This window comes from Somniosus microcephalus, chromosome 9 (assembly GCF_052327205.1).
Source record: "Somniosus microcephalus isolate GS21.2 chromosome 9, FLI_Smic_1.0, whole genome shotgun sequence".
Taxonomy (NCBI): domain Eukaryota; kingdom Metazoa; phylum Chordata; class Chondrichthyes; order Squaliformes; family Somniosidae; genus Somniosus; species Somniosus microcephalus.
This window is the reverse complement of record NC_140995.1, coordinates 156,367,190-156,385,401: the sequence shown is the minus strand read 5'-3', so window position 1 is coordinate 156,385,401 and position 18,212 is coordinate 156,367,190.

Here is an 18,212-nt window from a genome sequence, read left to right as displayed (position 1 = left end):
GAGCGGCTGGATCTGGGGTCGGCCTCCCCCGGTCGCAGTCTGGCTCTTCTTGTTATTGGCCAGCTTGGCCTGCAAGAGAAAGGACGGCCTCTAAGTACAGTGTGTCGCCCTGATCTTGTGTGCACTGCCTCCCATGGTGGAATAGCCTGGCCAGTGTGTCGCCCTGATCTTGTGTGCACTGCCTCCCATGGTGGAATAGCCTGGCCAGTGTGTCGCCCTGATCTTGTGTGCACTGCCTCCCATGGTGGAATAGCCTGGCCAGTGTGTCGCCCTGATCTTGTGTGCACTGCCTCCCATGGTGGAATAGCTTGGCCAGTGTGTTAAGTGCAGAATGTGCAATTGATGTTCATGCCTGTCCCATAGCTGCTGGATGAGGGCTGGCCATTAGGGCTTTCAGGTCCCTTTGCCCATAATGTGAGGTGCACATGCAAGGATGAGGAGGTCACTGGAAAGGGTACTCACCCTGACAATCCGCGTGAGGTCATTAAACTTTTTGCGGCATTGGACACCGGTCCTGGGGACCTCGCTGTTGGCTGACACCTTGCTGGCGACATGCCTCCAGGCTCTCCGGTAGGCGCGGACCGGCGCCTTCCTGCCATTGTCCGGGTACAAAATATGGCGCCTCTTCTCCACACCACCAACCAGCACACTCAGATCACGCTCTGAGAAGCGCTGTGCTCATTCACGGGCCCTCTGCATGGCTTCAGGCGCTATTTGGGTCCAGCAGCAGTGTTCAGGCCTAGCTGGAGGGCTCCGCTATCCAGGGCGTGGCAGCAGACAAAGTCGACCCTTCCCCCTTAAGAGCTGGCCGGCGCCAGGGTGTCTGCTGTCAATCACGAGATGGCCGCACCTGCGCTGCGCCCGGCCTGGGCGCTCTCGCTCAGCACCTCCGGCTTAACGCCTAAAGAGAGGCGTCCAGTGCCAGTTTTAGCGCTCGAGCAAACTCTTAGGGCGAAGCTAATGAATATCGGAGAAGTGGCCTCGATTTAGCGGCGGGCGCAAACTTTAGCGGCTGCCTGACTTTACCGCCCCAAAAGTGGCTACAATGAATTTCTAGGCCAAAGCCTTCAGGCTTGTTTTTTTAACACTCTTAGACCTTTTAGAATTATTATTTACTGTGGCCATGTTTGATTTAAACCGTTGATTTCTCTGACTTTTGCTTCTATCTTTGTTTCCCTTTCCTTTGTGTCCCTGCTCAGGTTCCCAACCCCCTGCCATTTTAGTTTAAACCCTCCCCCAGAGCACTAGCAAACACTCCCCCTAGGACATCGGTCCCGGTCCTGCCCAGGTGCAAACCATCCGGTTTATACTGGTCCCACCTCCCCCAGAACCGGATCCAATGTCCCAGGAACTTGAATCCCTCTCCCTTGCACCATTCCTCTAGCCACGTATTCATCTGAAATATCCTTCTATTTCTACTCTGACTAGCACGTGGCACTGGTAGCAATCCTGAGTTCACTACCTTTGAGTTCCTATTTTTTAATTTACCTCCTAACTCCCTATATTCAGCTTTTTGACCTCATCCCATTTTTTACCAATATCGTTGGTATCTATATGCACCACGACAACTGGCTGTTAACCCTCCCCTTCCAAAATGTTCTGCAGCCGCTCTGAGACATCCTTGACCCTTGCACCAGGGAGGCAACACACCATCCTGGAGTCTTGTTTGCGGCCGCAGAAACAGCTATCTATTCCCCTTACAATAGAATCCCCTATTACTATAGCTCTACCCCTCTTTTTCCTCCCATCCTGTGCAGCAGAACCAACCCTGGTGCCAGGAAGTTGGCTGCTGCTGCCTTCCTCTGATAAGCCATCTCCCTCACCAATATCCAAAGCGGTATATCTGTTTGAGAGGGGGATGACCACAGGGGACTTCTGCACTACCTGCCTGTGCCTACTACTCTGCCTGTTGGTCACCCATTCCCTTGCTGCTTGTGTAAACTTTACCTGCGGTGTGACCAACTGATTAAACGTGATATCCACGATGTCCTCAGCATCGCGAATGCTCCAGTATGTATCCATTCGCAGCTCCAGCGACGCAATGCGGCTGCCAGTAGCTGTAGCTGGATACACTTCCTGCACACATGGTTGTCAGGGGCACAGGATGTGTCCCTGATTTCCCACATAGCGCAGGAGGAGCATACTACGGGGCCAAGCCGTGCTGCCATGACTTACCCTTTAATTAATTTAAATTAAATTAACTCAAATCAATCCCACCAATTACACTATAATTAAATGGTATACTCAAGGGCCCTTGTTTACCAACAGTCCCCGCTACACCACAAAGAGCTTAGAAGCTAGAAACCACAGAGTTTAATTTGGAAAAAAGGAGAAAGAGAGAAATACTCACCAACCAATCACTTACCTGCTTTCTGGTGACATCACACTTCAATTACTTTTTAATTCTATCTCTCCCGCTCCGAGATTGGTAAACCTACCTGCTGCTGCCGTCTCGGTTTTAAGTTAGCTCTGCCGCTGCTTCACCCAGGTCCGCCTCCGCTGTGGGGCCTACCTGCTGCTGCCGCCTCGGTTTAAGTTAGCTCCGCCACTGCTTCACCCAGGTCTGCCTCCACTGTGGGGCCTACCTGCTGCTGCCGCCTCAGTTTGAGTTAGCTCCGCCGATGCTGCCACTTCACCCAGGTCTGCCGCCGCTGTGGGGCCTACCTGCTGCTGCCGCCTCAGTTTAAGTTAGCTCTGCCACCGCCGCCGCTTCACCCAGGTCCGCCGCCACTGTGGGGACTACCTGCTGCTGCCACCTCGGTTTAAGTTAGCTCCGCCGCCGCCGCCACTTCACCCAGGTCCACCGCCGCTGTGGGGCCTACCTGCTGCTGCCGCTTCGGTTTAAGTTAGCTCCGCCGCCGCCGCTTCACCCAGGTCTGCCACCTCTGTGTCCTGCTAGTTCTTGACCCCCTCTTGCACAGCTATCTGCTGCCAAATGGGAGATATCCTTTACATGCTTGCCTTCACCTAATTCTGGTAATATTGTTACAGAAGCATTACATGGAGCTGTACTCTTGGCCCACCATTCAATATGTAAGTGAGCTGACCACCACAAATTACACCAGTGGGCAGAAGTCCCTCCCTACCAGCGTTGTTGGAGATAATACAGCTTCCCAGATTTTTGGTCCTGCAGTTCCAACATTAGTCACTGATATAGCACAATCCCTCTGATGCCTAACAATGTACATTAGAAGACCATCCTCTACTGCAGCAATGTGACATTTTCCTTTCCTAGCCAGTCATATATAGGTAAATACAAACATTTAGGCCACAATTTTATGAGGAAAAATGCAGGTGCATTGCAAGTGCAAGATGCTTTTCTGAGGTCATTGTTAGGCATCAGAGGGACTGTGCTTGCAGCAATTTAGAGGAAATTAAGCTCAGCTATGGCTAGTTTTGTGTGGGGCTCATGCTCACTGGGAACTGGAAAGCCCCAATTTTAACCCAGCCCGCTTGCTGCACACAGGACTGGCGGGTAGTTAAAATGGAAGAGGGTGAGGTGCACCCCGCGTCCTCGACACGTTCTCACTCCATCTCATTTTAAGTGCAGGAATTCCGGCAGTGTGGAGATCACCCACTCAGACAGGTGGTGGCCTAATTAAAATGGGAAAGACACGGCCTGATGATGTCACCTAGGATGGATTAATGGATGGTAAGTTGTGGGCAGTGCAGTCGCAATTTTCTGATAAGGAGTCCCACTGCCTGCGAGGCAACACTGGTGGCAGAGGGCAACAGAGGGAACTGCCCACTGACTGCACCACAAAAGTAATCATTTGTTTGCAATGTGCTTTGGGACATCCTGAAAGCATAATAAAATACTACATAAAAACCAGTTCTTTTTCTCTTTCCAAAGTAATGGCACTGAGAGAGATGTAATAATGAGATGGATTCTTTTCTTTTTGCATCACTGTTAAAGTATTTGCACCAGCATGCTCAGAGAAAAGTTGAACAGCAAGTGCAAAATCATGTGCATGACATGTAGCCAGTGTAGAATGCTTGGGAGGAATAGGGGACTTTGGACCTATTGGCCTAGAAATTCGATAAGGCCCAAAAATGGGCGGTGGCACCGCGGGGCGAGATTTGCTTGTGCCCGTATAAAAATTGCAGGCAGCATGTGACTTTGGTGTTGCCTGCTGATTTGAATGATTTCAGCGCACAGTCGAGCGACAAACGTGCAGCTTCAGGTTGTCCGTTCAGCTGGAGGCCTAATGGCACGTCCCTGTAGAGAGGCTGCCTTTTCTTAAAGCAAGGCTGTCATTTTAGAAAGCAGTCTCAAGCCCTTAAAGGGGAACTGCCTTCTGAAAAACAAATTAAAAATTATTCAAAAATATACTGGCCTAGAAATTGAGGTTGCGCTGCGCCGGGGCTTAACGCCGGAAATTTAGCGCCGGTGCTAAGTCGCGCTGTGCGCGCCAAAAATTCAGTAGCGCCGCGCCCAAATGGCTGCCGGCGCTACTGAAGGCTGTTTGCGCCTGAAAACTGGCGCTACGCGCCGCATTGCGGCGCTATTCCGGCGCTGCGGCACCCGATGCGGTGCGGCAGGCTCGGGAAGTGCAGGCCTCCTCCTTCCGTTAAGGAGGAGCTGCCTGCACCCGGCCGCGGCCCGCGCAAATCTCTGCAAAAATGAGCCCGGCACCTCGGACAAGTGCCGGGCTTACATCTGTTCCAGGGGGGGTGGGGGAAGAAGTCCGGGGAGGGAGCTGCGGGCAGGCGGCCGGCGGGAAAGCGGCCGGCCGCCGCGCCTCCTTAAAGCGCCGGCGCAGACTCCGGCAACACTCATTTGCCGGAGTCTTAGGCCTAGAAATTGAGTGCCCTTAGCGCCGATTTTGCGGCGCTAGAGGGCCTAGCGCTGCAATTGGCGCCGGCGCCGAAATTGCCTGGGGCCCTTCCGCCGCGGTAGACCGGTAGCGCTGCGCCGGCACCGATGACGTCATCGGTGTGCGCAGCGTCCCGGTTGCCATGCCGACGGGCCCCAGCGCCGAAATTCAGTTGCGGCCGCCTCGCCCGTTGCAGCCGCAACTAAGACTCTGGCAACAGAGTCTTACAAGTCTTTGCGCCGGCGCATTAAAGGCCCCGCGGCGGCCGGCCGCTTTCCCGCCGGCCGCCTGGCCGCAGCTCCCTCCCCGGACTTCCCCCCCCCCCCCCCCGGAACAGAAGCAAGCCCGGCACTTGTCCGAGGTGCCGGGCTCATTTTTAAAAAGATTTTCGCGGGCCGCGGCCGGGTGCAGGCAGCTCCTCCTTAAGGGAAGGAGGAGGCCTGCACTTCCCGAGCCTGCCGCACCGCATCGGGTGCCGCAGCGCCGGAATTGCGGCGCGAAACGGCAGTTAGCGCCGATTTACCGCCGCAAAGACCCTTCAGTAGCGCCGGCAGCCGTTTGGGCGCGGCCCTGCTGAAGTTTTGGCGCGCGCAGGGGGACTTAGCGCCGGCACTAACTTCTGGCGCTAAAGCCCTGGCTAAGCCAAAACTCAATTTCTAGGCCTTAGTTGCGGCTGCCACTGGCGAGGCGGCCGCAACTGAATTTCGGCTTGGGGCCGGGTTACCACGGCAACCGGGACGCTGCGCACACCGATGACGTCATCGGTGCCGGCGCAGCGCTACCGGTCTACCGCCGCGGAAGGGCCCCAGGCAATTTAGGAACCGGCGCCAATTGCAGCGCTAGGCCCTCTAGCGCCGCAAAATCGGTGCTAAGGGCACTGAATTTCTAGGCCACAGTCTCTTGCCCTTAGAGCTCAACTGCCTGCTGAAACAAAACCCATTTAAAATCGTTTCAAATTAGGCAGTCTTCAGCTCTTAAAGCTGAACTGCCTTCTGCACGTAAAAAATGGTAAAAGTGCTTCAGCACTAACACAAATGGCTCAACAGGCCAGGGAAAGGGCACCCAGGGTCTTGCACGCAGTACTCAAGCTTTGCAGGGAGTCAGCACTGGAAGAGAGGTCCTCTACCCACAGGGGGCTAGGAGGCCCTCCAGAAAGATGTATGTGGGACCAGGTCACTGAGGCTGTCACTGCCAGCAGTGTCACCCCCAGGACCTGGCTCCAGTGCCCAAAGAAGTTTCATGATCTCAAACCAGTGGTCAAGGTCAGTGAATGAATCTTCAAAATCTGTCCCCTACCACCTGCACCACTAGCCTCACACACTGCTCAATGCAATACCCCCTCCTCCCCATCACTCACCTACCAACAATGTTTACCAAATACGAGGCACACCTCATATTCCTAGCTTCACCTCACCCCCTTGGAGGAGACAGTGCTGGCCAATCTTGGCAGGGGCATGGCTGAGCCCTTGGCTAGGGATGGGGCTGAAAGAATACAAGATGCTGGTATCCTCATACGTTATCCTCCTTCTCATATCCCACTTCCTCCTCATCCCACAATATCTTCTGATGTACAAGTTGCACATGGTGTAAGCATACAGCTTTTGCATTCCTGCCCTCCCCTCACCACAACCCTATCCTTCTGCCTTCTTCATTTCACACACCCAAGAAATCCAGCTTGCCCAGCCAGTGGTTGACCAAGAAGAGGGAGAGGAGAGTGAAGAAGAAGAAAAGAAGAAGAAGAAGAAGAAGTAGAAGAAGAAGAAGAAAAAACACCATCACTCAATTTGACACTCCCAGCCACCAGCTCCTTGAGGTCATCCTGCAAGACCATCTGCAGTTTCCCCCATTGAAAGTCAGCAGCCTTCCACCAGCAATGCTACAACCACTGGGGTAGCACTGCGTGACATTAGTAGCATAGGCAAAGATACACAAGACAGTCACTAAGGGAATGCACAAGGTGATTAGTTGATTTTTTTGATGTAATATTGGATGCATGTATGAATAAAGTTGGATTGGAAAGTTTGCTTTGTGGTGGCTTTTATTTCAGCATTGTGGCCAAGAGGACGCTGTGATGGTCAGTAACAGAGGGAAGGTAAAGTGTGGGACAAATGCTGAAAGAGGAATTGGGGTTGTGTTCACTGATATCGCAGGCAGATGATTCAATCCTGGATATCCCAGCCAGAAAGGGGCTGTCTGGGTTGTTTCCTTCCTTCCGCTTTCTCCTCTTCCGCTTTTTCCTCTTCTGCTTCCTCCTCTTCCCTCTGTAAGTAGCTTGTCCCCTTTGTGTTGTGTCCGTGTATAATAAGACACAGACTGCAGGAGAAACGGTACAACAGGTGTTTACTAAACGTGGCTCACACTGGAACTGCCTGTACAGATTACTACTCAGTGTTATATACAGGTGTGGTCACTGCCGGTACTACAGTATACATGAGCTGTAAAAAGTAGTTCCCCCCTTAAAGGTATATACATTACAATTTCCATTGGAGGCAACAGCTATTTCAGCTTTCAACCTCTTCATGCGACAACTGGAAAAAGCCACGCTTCGTTCCATGGAAGAAAATCTTCCTTTCATGGTCGAGTGCGATGCATCGGATGTGGCAATCTCTGCTACCTTCAATCAAGGTGGTCGACCCGTTGCATTTCTGTCCAGAATTTTGAAAGGGTACCGAGCTCCATTATCCTCCTGTCGAGAAGGAGGCTACGGCCATCATCGAAGCTGTAGGTAAATGGAGTCATTTTCTCGCTCGTCGCCATTTCACACTTATAAACGATCAGCGCTCCGTGGCATTTATGCTGGATAACCGGAAACGCACTAAGATCAAGAATAACAAAATACAACTCTGGAGGATGGAATTGGCCGCCTTTGGATACACCATACATTATCGACCCGGCAAAGAGAATGTGGCCCCGGATACCCTCACGTGGGCATTCTGCTCTTCTATGTCAACTTCGACTCTTGCGGATCTTCATACTGACTTATGCCATCCTGGTGTTACCCGTATGTTGCACTTTGTGCGATCTAAAAATCTCCCATTTTCTACGGAAGATGTGAAAAGAACGTGCTCCTCCTGTAGAATTTGTGCAGAATTAAAACCGCAATTCTTCCGTCCATCGGATGGCTCGCTCTTACATGCTATATACAGGTGTGGTCACTGCTGGTACTACAGTATACATGAGCTGTAAAAAGTAGTTCCCCCCTTAAAGGTATATACATTACACTTTGCTGCCTCTGTTTCATCTCCATGTGCCCCCCAGGAGTGTGAGCAAGTGGTGTTCTCAGAGGCTTTCCTTTAACATCCAAAGTCTTTCAAGCATCCAGCAGCACGCCCTGCACTCCCTGCACACTTTAACAACTTTTAAATGTATTGCAGCAAGCCACTACTTCAATAGAATATATAAAACCACTCCAAAAGCTGAAATTAAAACTTTCTGAAAGATGTGTGTGTCCCTTTAAGAAGTGCTGGCAGCATCTCTACAGTACTGCTGCATGCATGCTCTTCCGTGTGTGCTTAGGAGAGGGCGTTAAGACATGTGGCGACGTCCAAAATTGCAGTTGTGCGTCAAATCAGGCATTGCACACTGATTGACGTCACGATCTGCACATTTGCATTGGAGAGCGGGAACGGCAGCGCTATCGACCTCTCCAAAATGTCACTGTCGTGTCCCGTGCCAGAAGCAGGTGGAAATGAGGTGTCCGCCATTTCTTTAGAAAAACAGCGCTAACAGTCGGCGCTATGGCAGGGAATTTCACGGCAATAGTTCCCAAAGCTCCCCTCCACTGGGGCTTTCCTCGCATCATATCTACATGTGATGTAGACTAATTGATAGCGATTGATTGCTGTGGTAAGTCATCAACTCCATTAACGTTGTATCATGCAGTGTCCAGGATGGTAGAAGGCGAATTAGATGGAGCTTCGTCTTTCTTCATCTAACAATTCCTACGTCCCTAATAGGAAAATAAATTGAATGATTTGGTAGCAGAAGCATATAAATTACAAGGTCATAACTTCTGAAAACACACTGGAATAAATGAACTACCATAGATTATAACTGAATACTGATCATTCTCTGTAATTGTTCAGAATGCTGATTCAGTGCAAATGTCCAAGGTATGATTGTGGTATGCAGCACTGCAACTCCCGAGAATAATCTGGCAAGTTCAAAGTCAGTGAACTATGTGAACTATTTCAGGTAAAGCTGTTGCAAATTAAGACATGCGTCATTCCCACTATTCATTTGGTGCATTAGCACGAGGTGCTACGGTAGATTTTGCTGTACTGCAGTCTAACAGATTGAAATACAAATAGCTGAGCACATGTTGGGCAGCTATTATGCACACTAGCTGATCTGATATTGTCAACATCAGTAATATAGCAAGTTACTGAGAGGCCATTTCATCTGGCGTGCAAGCCAGAAATATAGGATGGCAGCATAGGTCCTTTACAGGAAAAAAATAACATTTTCAACACTGTCTAAACTTACTCTAATATGAAACAAAAATAATTCTGCACATCCCCAAACCAGTTGATGACCAGCTGTGATGTAACTGGCTTTAAATCAGCCTAGTGTAAACAATCTGCTTTTAATCTCCACCATATACCAAACGCCCCACGATACTCACCAACATGTCTGACAGACTGTAATCTGATACTGCACTATAACAGGTGTGTACCGTAAGGGCCAACCCAAGCCTTAGGGATGCGAAAATAAATCAGACCTTTCACTTTCTTTTAAGGAAGACCCTTGAAACGTTAGTTTTCTTTTTTTTTGCCCGATTTTTAAACGTGTAGTAAAAGAAAAGAGCAGAGTTTCAGCTTTTTGAATTAAAATAACATCAAATTCTGGGCTAAAGCCAGAGTAAACATTGAGACTTGATCACAGAATAATCATAAGCTTGGGGCCATCTCCTTGTCGCCTTCCTCCCCCCGCAAAAAATAGTTAATTACCTCTCAGGAAGAATGATCATTATGGCCCCTCTTAACCATCAATAAATGTCTCTGCCATGGTTTTGGGCAACCCTACCCTTGTGGTATCTATGCCCGTTCACAGCATAATTTCTATACACTGACTTAATATAATATTTTACATTTTTTTGGGTCTCCAAGGTGCAACTTTGATGTGCAAAGGTAAATAAATGAGCAGGAATGGCTTACAGTAATGCATCAAGTGGTACAGGATTAGATGCATTTTTAACAGTGTTGCAAGTAGCACAAATCCCTTAAATGACATAGGAACACAAGAGCAGGACTCGGTCATTCAGTCCCTCAATTAGATCATCGCTGATCTGTGCCTCAACTCCATTTACTTGCCTTGGCTCCATATCCCTTGATACCCTTGCACAACAAAAATCTATATAGGAACAAATGAGAGGATCTGTGAAGGGACAAGCAGCAAGATCTAGAGGCACCAAAAAGGTAAGTAGTTTTTTTTAACAGGCCAGGAGGATGTGCTTTAGATTTAGACGCCTTCGAGTATTGTATTTAGACAGCAGTCAGAAGACCCTGAAACTGGTAGCCACAACTACTGTTAGAGGTCTCTCAAAATATGTTCTCATGTTTGTAAATTTGATTGTTAAAGTGTTTTAGAATAGTTCATTTGCCTGGCACAGTGATATGGAGACATCCTACTCCTCTCCCCTCATTTAATGCTGGAATCTGCTTTCCCCACTCCCATTTCACATTGGCATCCTCCTTCCGCTTCCCCCTCAGATCATCTTCCCCCCTCCCATTTCACATTGGCATCCTCTTTCTGCTTCCCCCTCAGATCATCTTCCCCACTCCCATTTCACATTGGCATCTTCCTTCCGCTTCCCCCTCAGATCATCTTCCCCACTCCCATTTCACATTGGCATCCTCCTTCCGCTTCCCCCTCAGATCATCTTCCCCCCTCCCATTTCAGCCTGGAACCCATCTTCCCTCACTCGCTGCTATTCCCAGCCTTTCTTTGATGCTGCAACTGCTCTTGGGATGGAATTCTGCGGCGGGGGGAGGAAATTCCTGATTTAGCAAGATTATTGGGAAAATTTTCATCATATTATGTATGCAGCAACGTCATCAGATAGAAACATAGAAGATAGGAGCAGGAGTAGGCCATTCGGCCCCTCGAGCCTGTTCCGCCATTTAATGAGATCATGGCTGATCATCCAAATTCAGTACCCTGTCCCTGCTTTCTCCCCATAACCCTTGATCCCTTTAGCCTTAAGAAATATATCTAACTCCTTCTTGAATATAGTTAATGAATTGGCCTCAACTGCTTTCTGTGGTAGAGAATTCCACAGGTTCACCACTCTCTGGGTGAAGAAATTCCTCCTCATCTCAGTCCTAAATGGCTTACCCCTTATCCTTAGACTGTGACCCTTGGTTCGGAACTTCCCCGCCATCAGAAACATCCTTCCTGCATCTAGTCTGTCTAGCCCTGTTAGAATTTTATAAGTTTCAATGAGATCCCCTCTCATTCTTCTAAACTCCAGCGAATACAAGCCCAAGCGACCCAATCTCTCTTCATATGTCATTCCTGCCATCCCAGGTATCAGTCTGGTGAATCTTCGTTGCACTCCTTCCATGGCAAGAACATCCTTCCTCAGATAAGGCAACCAAAACTGCACACAATACTCAAGGTGTGGTCTCGCCAAGGCCCTGTACCACTGCAGCAAGACATCCTTGCTCCTGTACTCGAATCCTCTCGCTATGAAGGCCAACATACCATTTGCCTTCTTAACCGCCTGCTGCACCTGCATGCTTACCTTCAGTGACTGGTGCACAAGGACACCCAGGTCTCGTTGCACTTTCCCTTTTCCCAATCTATAGCCATTCAGATAATAATCTGCCTTCCTGTTTTTGCCACCAAAGTGGATAACCTCGCATTTATCCACATTATACTGCATCTGCCATGCATCTGCCCAATCACCCAACCTGTCCGAATCAAAGATAGAAGCCAGGAGTGGCAGTGAGGGGTCAAAAAAAGTTGACATCTGTGTATTTGTACGCTAGTATCTCATGGTGTCATTTCAAGATCATAAAATACTACAGATTGGGAGGACCATTTGGCTCATCCACTCGGCATGACTCGACACTGCTCCCAAGGTTGAATCTACTTGTTTCTTAAATGATTCTGCAGTTTTCATCTGCTATACTCTGCTCAGAAGTCCAATCTATGTATTGATCCCTCTTAGTGTGACAAACCCCCTGATATCAGTCCTAAAGTTAAGTTTTACTCGTTTGAACCTATGTCCTTTGTCCTACTCCCACTGTGTAATTTAACATAGCATACCCTTTACTACCTTATGTACCTCTGTAAGATAACCTCTTATATGCCTTAGTGCTCCTCCTGGACACACACAAATAATTCTAGCCCACTCCTTACCCATTCAAGAGTTCCGGGATGAACCTTCCACCTCCAGGCATCGACTGTCAGCCAGCTCAGCAGGCCAATTTCCGGCTTTCTCACAACCGGTGAGTTTCAACAGGGATTCCCACTTGGCACCGCAGCTCACCAGCAGCATTTAAATAAGGTCCAGCCCTCAAAATGACTCAAGCCTCACTGCGGCAACAACAGGCATGATCCAGGTCCAGCCCCTCACCACCTCCGCTGCCCCCCCCCCACCCCGCCAACCCGCTCCCCCTCCACCCCGACCATCCACTTCAAGTTAAAATCATCCCTTTGAGTGTCAAGTCTGCTAAGGCTCCTAGGTCTCTTTCAACATAGAAACATAGAAACATAGAAACATAGAAGGTAGGAGCAGGAGTAGGCCATTCGGCCCTTCGAGCCTGCTCCGCCATTCAATGAGATCATGGCTGATCATCCAAATTCAGTACCCTGTCCCTGCCTTCTCCCCATATCCCTTGATCCCTTTAGCCTTAAGAAATATATCCAACTCTTTCTTGAATATATTTAATGAACTGGCTTCCACCGCCCTCTGTGGCAGAGAATTCCACAGGTTCATCACTTTCTGGGTGAAGAAATTCCTCCTCATTTCAGCACTAAATGGCTTACCCCTTACCTTAGACTGTGACCCCTGGTTCTGGACTCCCCGGCCATCGGAAACATCCTTCCTGCATCTAGTCTGTCCAGGCCTGACAGAATTTTATAGGTTTCGATGAGATCCCCTCTCAATCTTCTAAACTCCAGTGAGTATAAGCCCAATCGACACAATCTCTCCTCATACGTCATTCCTGCCATCCCAGGTATCAGCCTGGTGAATCTTCGCTGCACTCCTTCCATGGCAAGAACGTCCTTCCTCAGATAAGGTGATCAAAACTGCACACAATACTCAAGGTGTGGTCTCACCAAGGCCCTGTACAACTGCAGCAGGACATCCTTGTTCCTGTACTCAAACCCTCTTGCTACGAAGGACAACATACCATTTTCCTTCTTAACCGCCTGCTGCACCTGCATGCTTACCTTCAGCGACTGGTGCACAAGAACACCCAGGTCTCTTTGCACTTCCCCTTCTCCCAATCTATTGCCATTCAGATAATAATCTGCCTTCCTGTTTTTGCCACCAAAGTGGATAACCTCACATTTATCCACATTATAGTGCATTTGCCATGTTTCTGCCCAATCACCCAACCTGTCCAAATCATACTGGAGTTTCACGACATCATCCTCACAGCGTACCCTCCCACCCAGCTTTGTGTCGTCTGCAAATTTGGAGATATTACATCCAATTCCCTCGTCCAGATCATTAATGTATATTGTGAACAGCTGGGGTCCTAGGACCGATCCTTGCGGTACCCCACTAGTCACTGCCTGCCACTTGGAAAATGACCCGTTTATTCCAACACTCTGCTTTCTATCCGCCAACCAGTTCTCTATCCAAGTCAATGCCTTGTCCCCAATCCCATGTGCCTTAATTTTGCACGCTAATCTCTTATGCGGGACCTTATCGAAAGCCTTCTGAAAGTCCAAATACACCACATCCACTGGTTCTCCCTTATCTATTTTACCAGTTACATCCTCAAAAAATTCCAGTAGATTAGTCAAGCACGATTTACCTTTTGTAAATCCATGTTGACTTTGTCTGATCCTGTCGCTGCTTTCTAAGTGCTCTGCTATTACATCTTTTATAATGGACTCTAGCATTTTCCCCAGTACTGATGTCAGGCTTACCGGTCTATAATTCCCCGCTTTTTCTCTACCACCTTTTTTGAATAGTGGGGTAACATTAGCTACCCTCCAATCCATGGGTACTGTTCCAGAGTCTATCGAGTTCTGGAAGATGACCAGCAATGCATCAATATTTCTAGGGCCACTTCCTTAAGTACCCTAGGATGTAGGTTATCAGGCCCTGGGGATTTATTGGTCTTCAGTCCCATCAATTTTCCTAACACCATTTCCCTACAAATACTGATTTCTTTCAGTTCCACCCTTTCATCAGACCCTATGTTCCCTGGCATCTCTGGGAGGTTATTTGTGTCCTCCTTTGTGAAAACAGAACCAAAATATGTATTTAGTTGGTCTGCCATGTCTTTGTTCCCCATTATAAATTCCCCTGATTCTGACTGCAAGGGACCTACGCTTGACTTCACCAATCTTTTTCTCTTCACATATCTATAAAAGCTTTTACAGTCAGTTTTTATGTTTCCTGAAAGTTTACTCTCATATTCTATTTTCCCCTTCTTATTTAATCCCTTTGTCCTCCTTTGTTGAATCCTAAACTGCTCCCAATTGCTTTTTCTGGCCAATTTATATGACCTCTCCTTGGATGTTATGCTATCCCTAATTTCCCTTGTTAGCCACGGTTGAGTCACCTTTTTTGTTTTATTTTTATGCCAAACTGGGATGAACAAATTCTGTAGTTCATCCATTTGGTCTTTGAATGTTTGCCATTGCTTATCCACCGTCAACCCTTTGAGTGACATTCTCCAATCAATCCTACCCAACTCGCATCTCAGACCATCGTAGTTTCCTTTATTTAAATTTAGGACCCTAGTCCCTGAGTCAACTACTTCATTCTCCATCTTAATGAAGAATTCTATCATATTATGATCGCTCTGACCCAAGGGACCTCGTACAACAAGATTGCTAATTAATCCTTTCTCGTTACATAATACCCAGTCTAAGATGGCCTGATCTCTGGTTGGTTCCTCGACATGTTGGCCGAGGAAACCATCCCGTAAACACTCCAAGAATTCCTCCTCCACAGTACTGTTACTAATTTGGTTAGCCCAATCTATATGTAGATTAAAGTCACCCATGATGGCTGCTGTGCCCTTATTGCACGCTTCTTTAATTTCCTTTTTAATGCCATCCCCAACCTCCGCCTTACTGTTTGGTGGTCTATATACCACACCCACTAACATTTTCTGCCCCTTAGAATTTCTCAATTCTACCCATACAGTTTCCACATCATCAGAGCTAATATCCTTCCTTACAATTGTGTTAATCCCTTCTTTAACCAGTAATGCTACCCCACCTCCCTTTCCTTTTTGCCTATCTTTCCTGAATATCGAATACCCCTGGATGTTGAGTTCCCAGCCTTGGCCATCCTTGAGCCACGTTTCCATAATCCCAACCAAATCATATTCGTTTACCTCTATTTGCGCAGCCAATTCATCCACCTTATTACGAATGCTCCTCGCATTAAGACACAAAGGCCTAGAAATTCATTAAGGCGCTGCCAGCTTTGCGCCCAGTTAGCGCCTAAAGAGTGATTTTGCGCCAGAAATGAGTTTGCACAGATATTCAGCGCAGCGGTATTGGCGGCGGTAGCCGTTAGCGCTGCGCCGGCACCGATGATGTCATCGGTGTGCGCAGTGCCCCGGTTCCGCCCCGAAACCGGCCCGATCCCCATATTTAGTTGCGGCCGCCTCCTCCGAAGCGGCCGCAAACAGCGACCAGAAAACGGGGCCGTCCTGCTGCCTTAGCGGGGCGCTTTAAAGTGGAAGGTGCGGCCGGCCGCTTTTTCGGCGGCCGCCTGCCCGCACCTCCTTCCCCGGCCTCCTCCACCCCCCCACCCACGGCATTGCCGGCTGCTTTCCGTGAGCCCGGCACTTCTCCGTGGTGCCGGGCTCATTTGCCGGCACTATCCAGCAGCGATCTCACCGTTGCAGGCAGCTCCCACTTAAGAGAAGGACGAGGCCTGCAGTACCGCAGCCTGCCGCTCCGCAGCGGCTGGCGCAGCGGCACCAAGAGCGCTGATATTCAGTGTCAGCGCCCCAAGCAGAGGCGGGCATACCCTGGTATAGCGCCCGTTTCCGAATTGGGGCGCTAACAATGAATATCTGATGATCGCTATAGGCTTCCCGCCCAGCTCTAACTTTTGGGCGCTAGCCAGCTGGCGGGGCCATAGTGAATTTCTAGGCCAAAGCCCTCAGGCTTGTTTTTTAACGCTCTTAGACCTATTAGAATTATTAGTTACTGTGGCCACGTTTGATTTAAACCGTTGATTTCTCTGACTGCCACTTTTGTTTTTCTCCTTCCTATCTTTTGCTTTTATCCTTGTTTCCCTTTCCTCTGTCTCCCTGCTCAGGTTCCCAACCCCCTGCCATTTTAGTTTAAACCCTCCCCCAGAGCACTAGCAAACACTCCCCCTAGGACATCTGTTCCAGCCCTGCCCAGGTGCAAACCGTCCGGTTTGAACTGGTCCCAACTCCCCCAGAACCGGTTCCAATGTCCCAGGAACTTGAATCCCTCCCCCTTGCACCATTCCTCTAGCCACGTATTCATCTGAAATATCCTTCTATTGCTACTCTGACAAGCACGTGGCACTGGTAGCAACCCTGAGATTACTACCTTTGAGGTCCTATTTTTAAATTTACCTCCTAACTCCCTATATTCAGCTTTTAGGACCTCATCCCGCTTTTTACCTATATCGTTGGTGCCTATACGCACCACGACAACTGGCTGTTCACCCTCCCCTTCCAAGATGTTCTGCAGCTGCTCTGAGGCATCCTTGTCCCTTGCACCAGGGAGGCAACACACCATCCTGGAGTCTCATTTGCGGCCACAGAAACACCTATCTATTCCCCTTACAATAGAATCCCCTATTACTATAGCTCTACCCCTCTTTTTCCTCCCGTGCTGTGCAGCAGAGCCACCCCTGGTGCCAGGAAGTTGGCTGCTGCTGCTTTCCTCTGATAAGCCATCCCCCCCAACAGCACCCAAAGTGGTGTATCTGTTTGAGAGGGGGATGTCCACAGGGGACCCCTGCACTACCTGCTTGCACCTAGTAATCTGCCTGTTGGTCACCCATTCCCTTTCTTCCTGTCCAACCTCTACCTGCGGTGTGTCCAACTCCGTAAACGTGCTATTCACGACGTCCCGAGCATCGCGAGCGCTCCAGTATGCATCCAATTGCAGCTCCAGTGCCGCAATGCGGTCTGTCAGTAACTGCAGCTGGATGCACTTCCTGCACATGTAGTTGTCAGGGACACAGGAAGTGTCCCTGAGTTCCCACATATTTCAGGAGGAGCATACCTCGTGGCCGGGCTGTCCTGCCATGACTTACCCTTTAATTAATTGAATTTGAATTAAATCAATCAATCCCACTAATTACACTACAGTTAAATGGTTTACCAACAGTCCCCGCTACACCAGAGAGACCTTAGTAACTATATATCAACCGTATTCCTTGCTATTTCAACATCATTCATGGAGTTTGCACCTTGCCATTTTTCCATCCTTTATGTTGCACTTTACATTCACCTGCATTAAATTTCATCTGCCACTATTTGGCGTATTCACATATTTTGTTCGACTAACTCTGTAATTTCTGGCCTGCCTGCTTCGATTCCACTGCTCTTCTAATTTGTTACCATCTGCAAATTTAATCAATTTGCATTGAGTTTCTGAAACCCGTCATTGATAGAAATAGTAATGGTCCCAACCTGGGGCACCCCACTCAGTAGTTCACCCATCCCAACATTTTTTCTCTAATCAATGCCCATTGCTTTCTATCCTTTAGCACATTTCTTATTGAATACCCAAGTTTTGCCCCAAGTCCCCACAGCTTTGAGTGTAACTATTGTTGGAACTTCATTAAATGCCCTCTGGATATCTAAGTACACAGTGTTGTAGGTTTTATTCACTTCCTCAAAGAAATCAAGGAGGTTGTTCAGGAACTGCTGCTAAAGCTGTATTGACAGCTATTTACTAGGTTGTTGTTCTACAGATAATCCTCAAATTTACTCCTGATAATTGATTTCATTATTTAACATGGAACTAAAAAGACTAATAGATTTGCAGTTGCCTGTGTCTGTTTTGTCACTCTTTTTGAATACGGGAACCACATTAAACTGTTTCCAATCTACTGGTAACTCTCCAGTGACCATTGACTTCTTCATAATGATTGTCAGTGCCTCACATATCTCCTCCTTTGTATCTCTCACCACTCTGGAATAAATACAATCTAACCTTGGGATTGATTTTTTTTGAGCACTTTTAGCTTGTCTA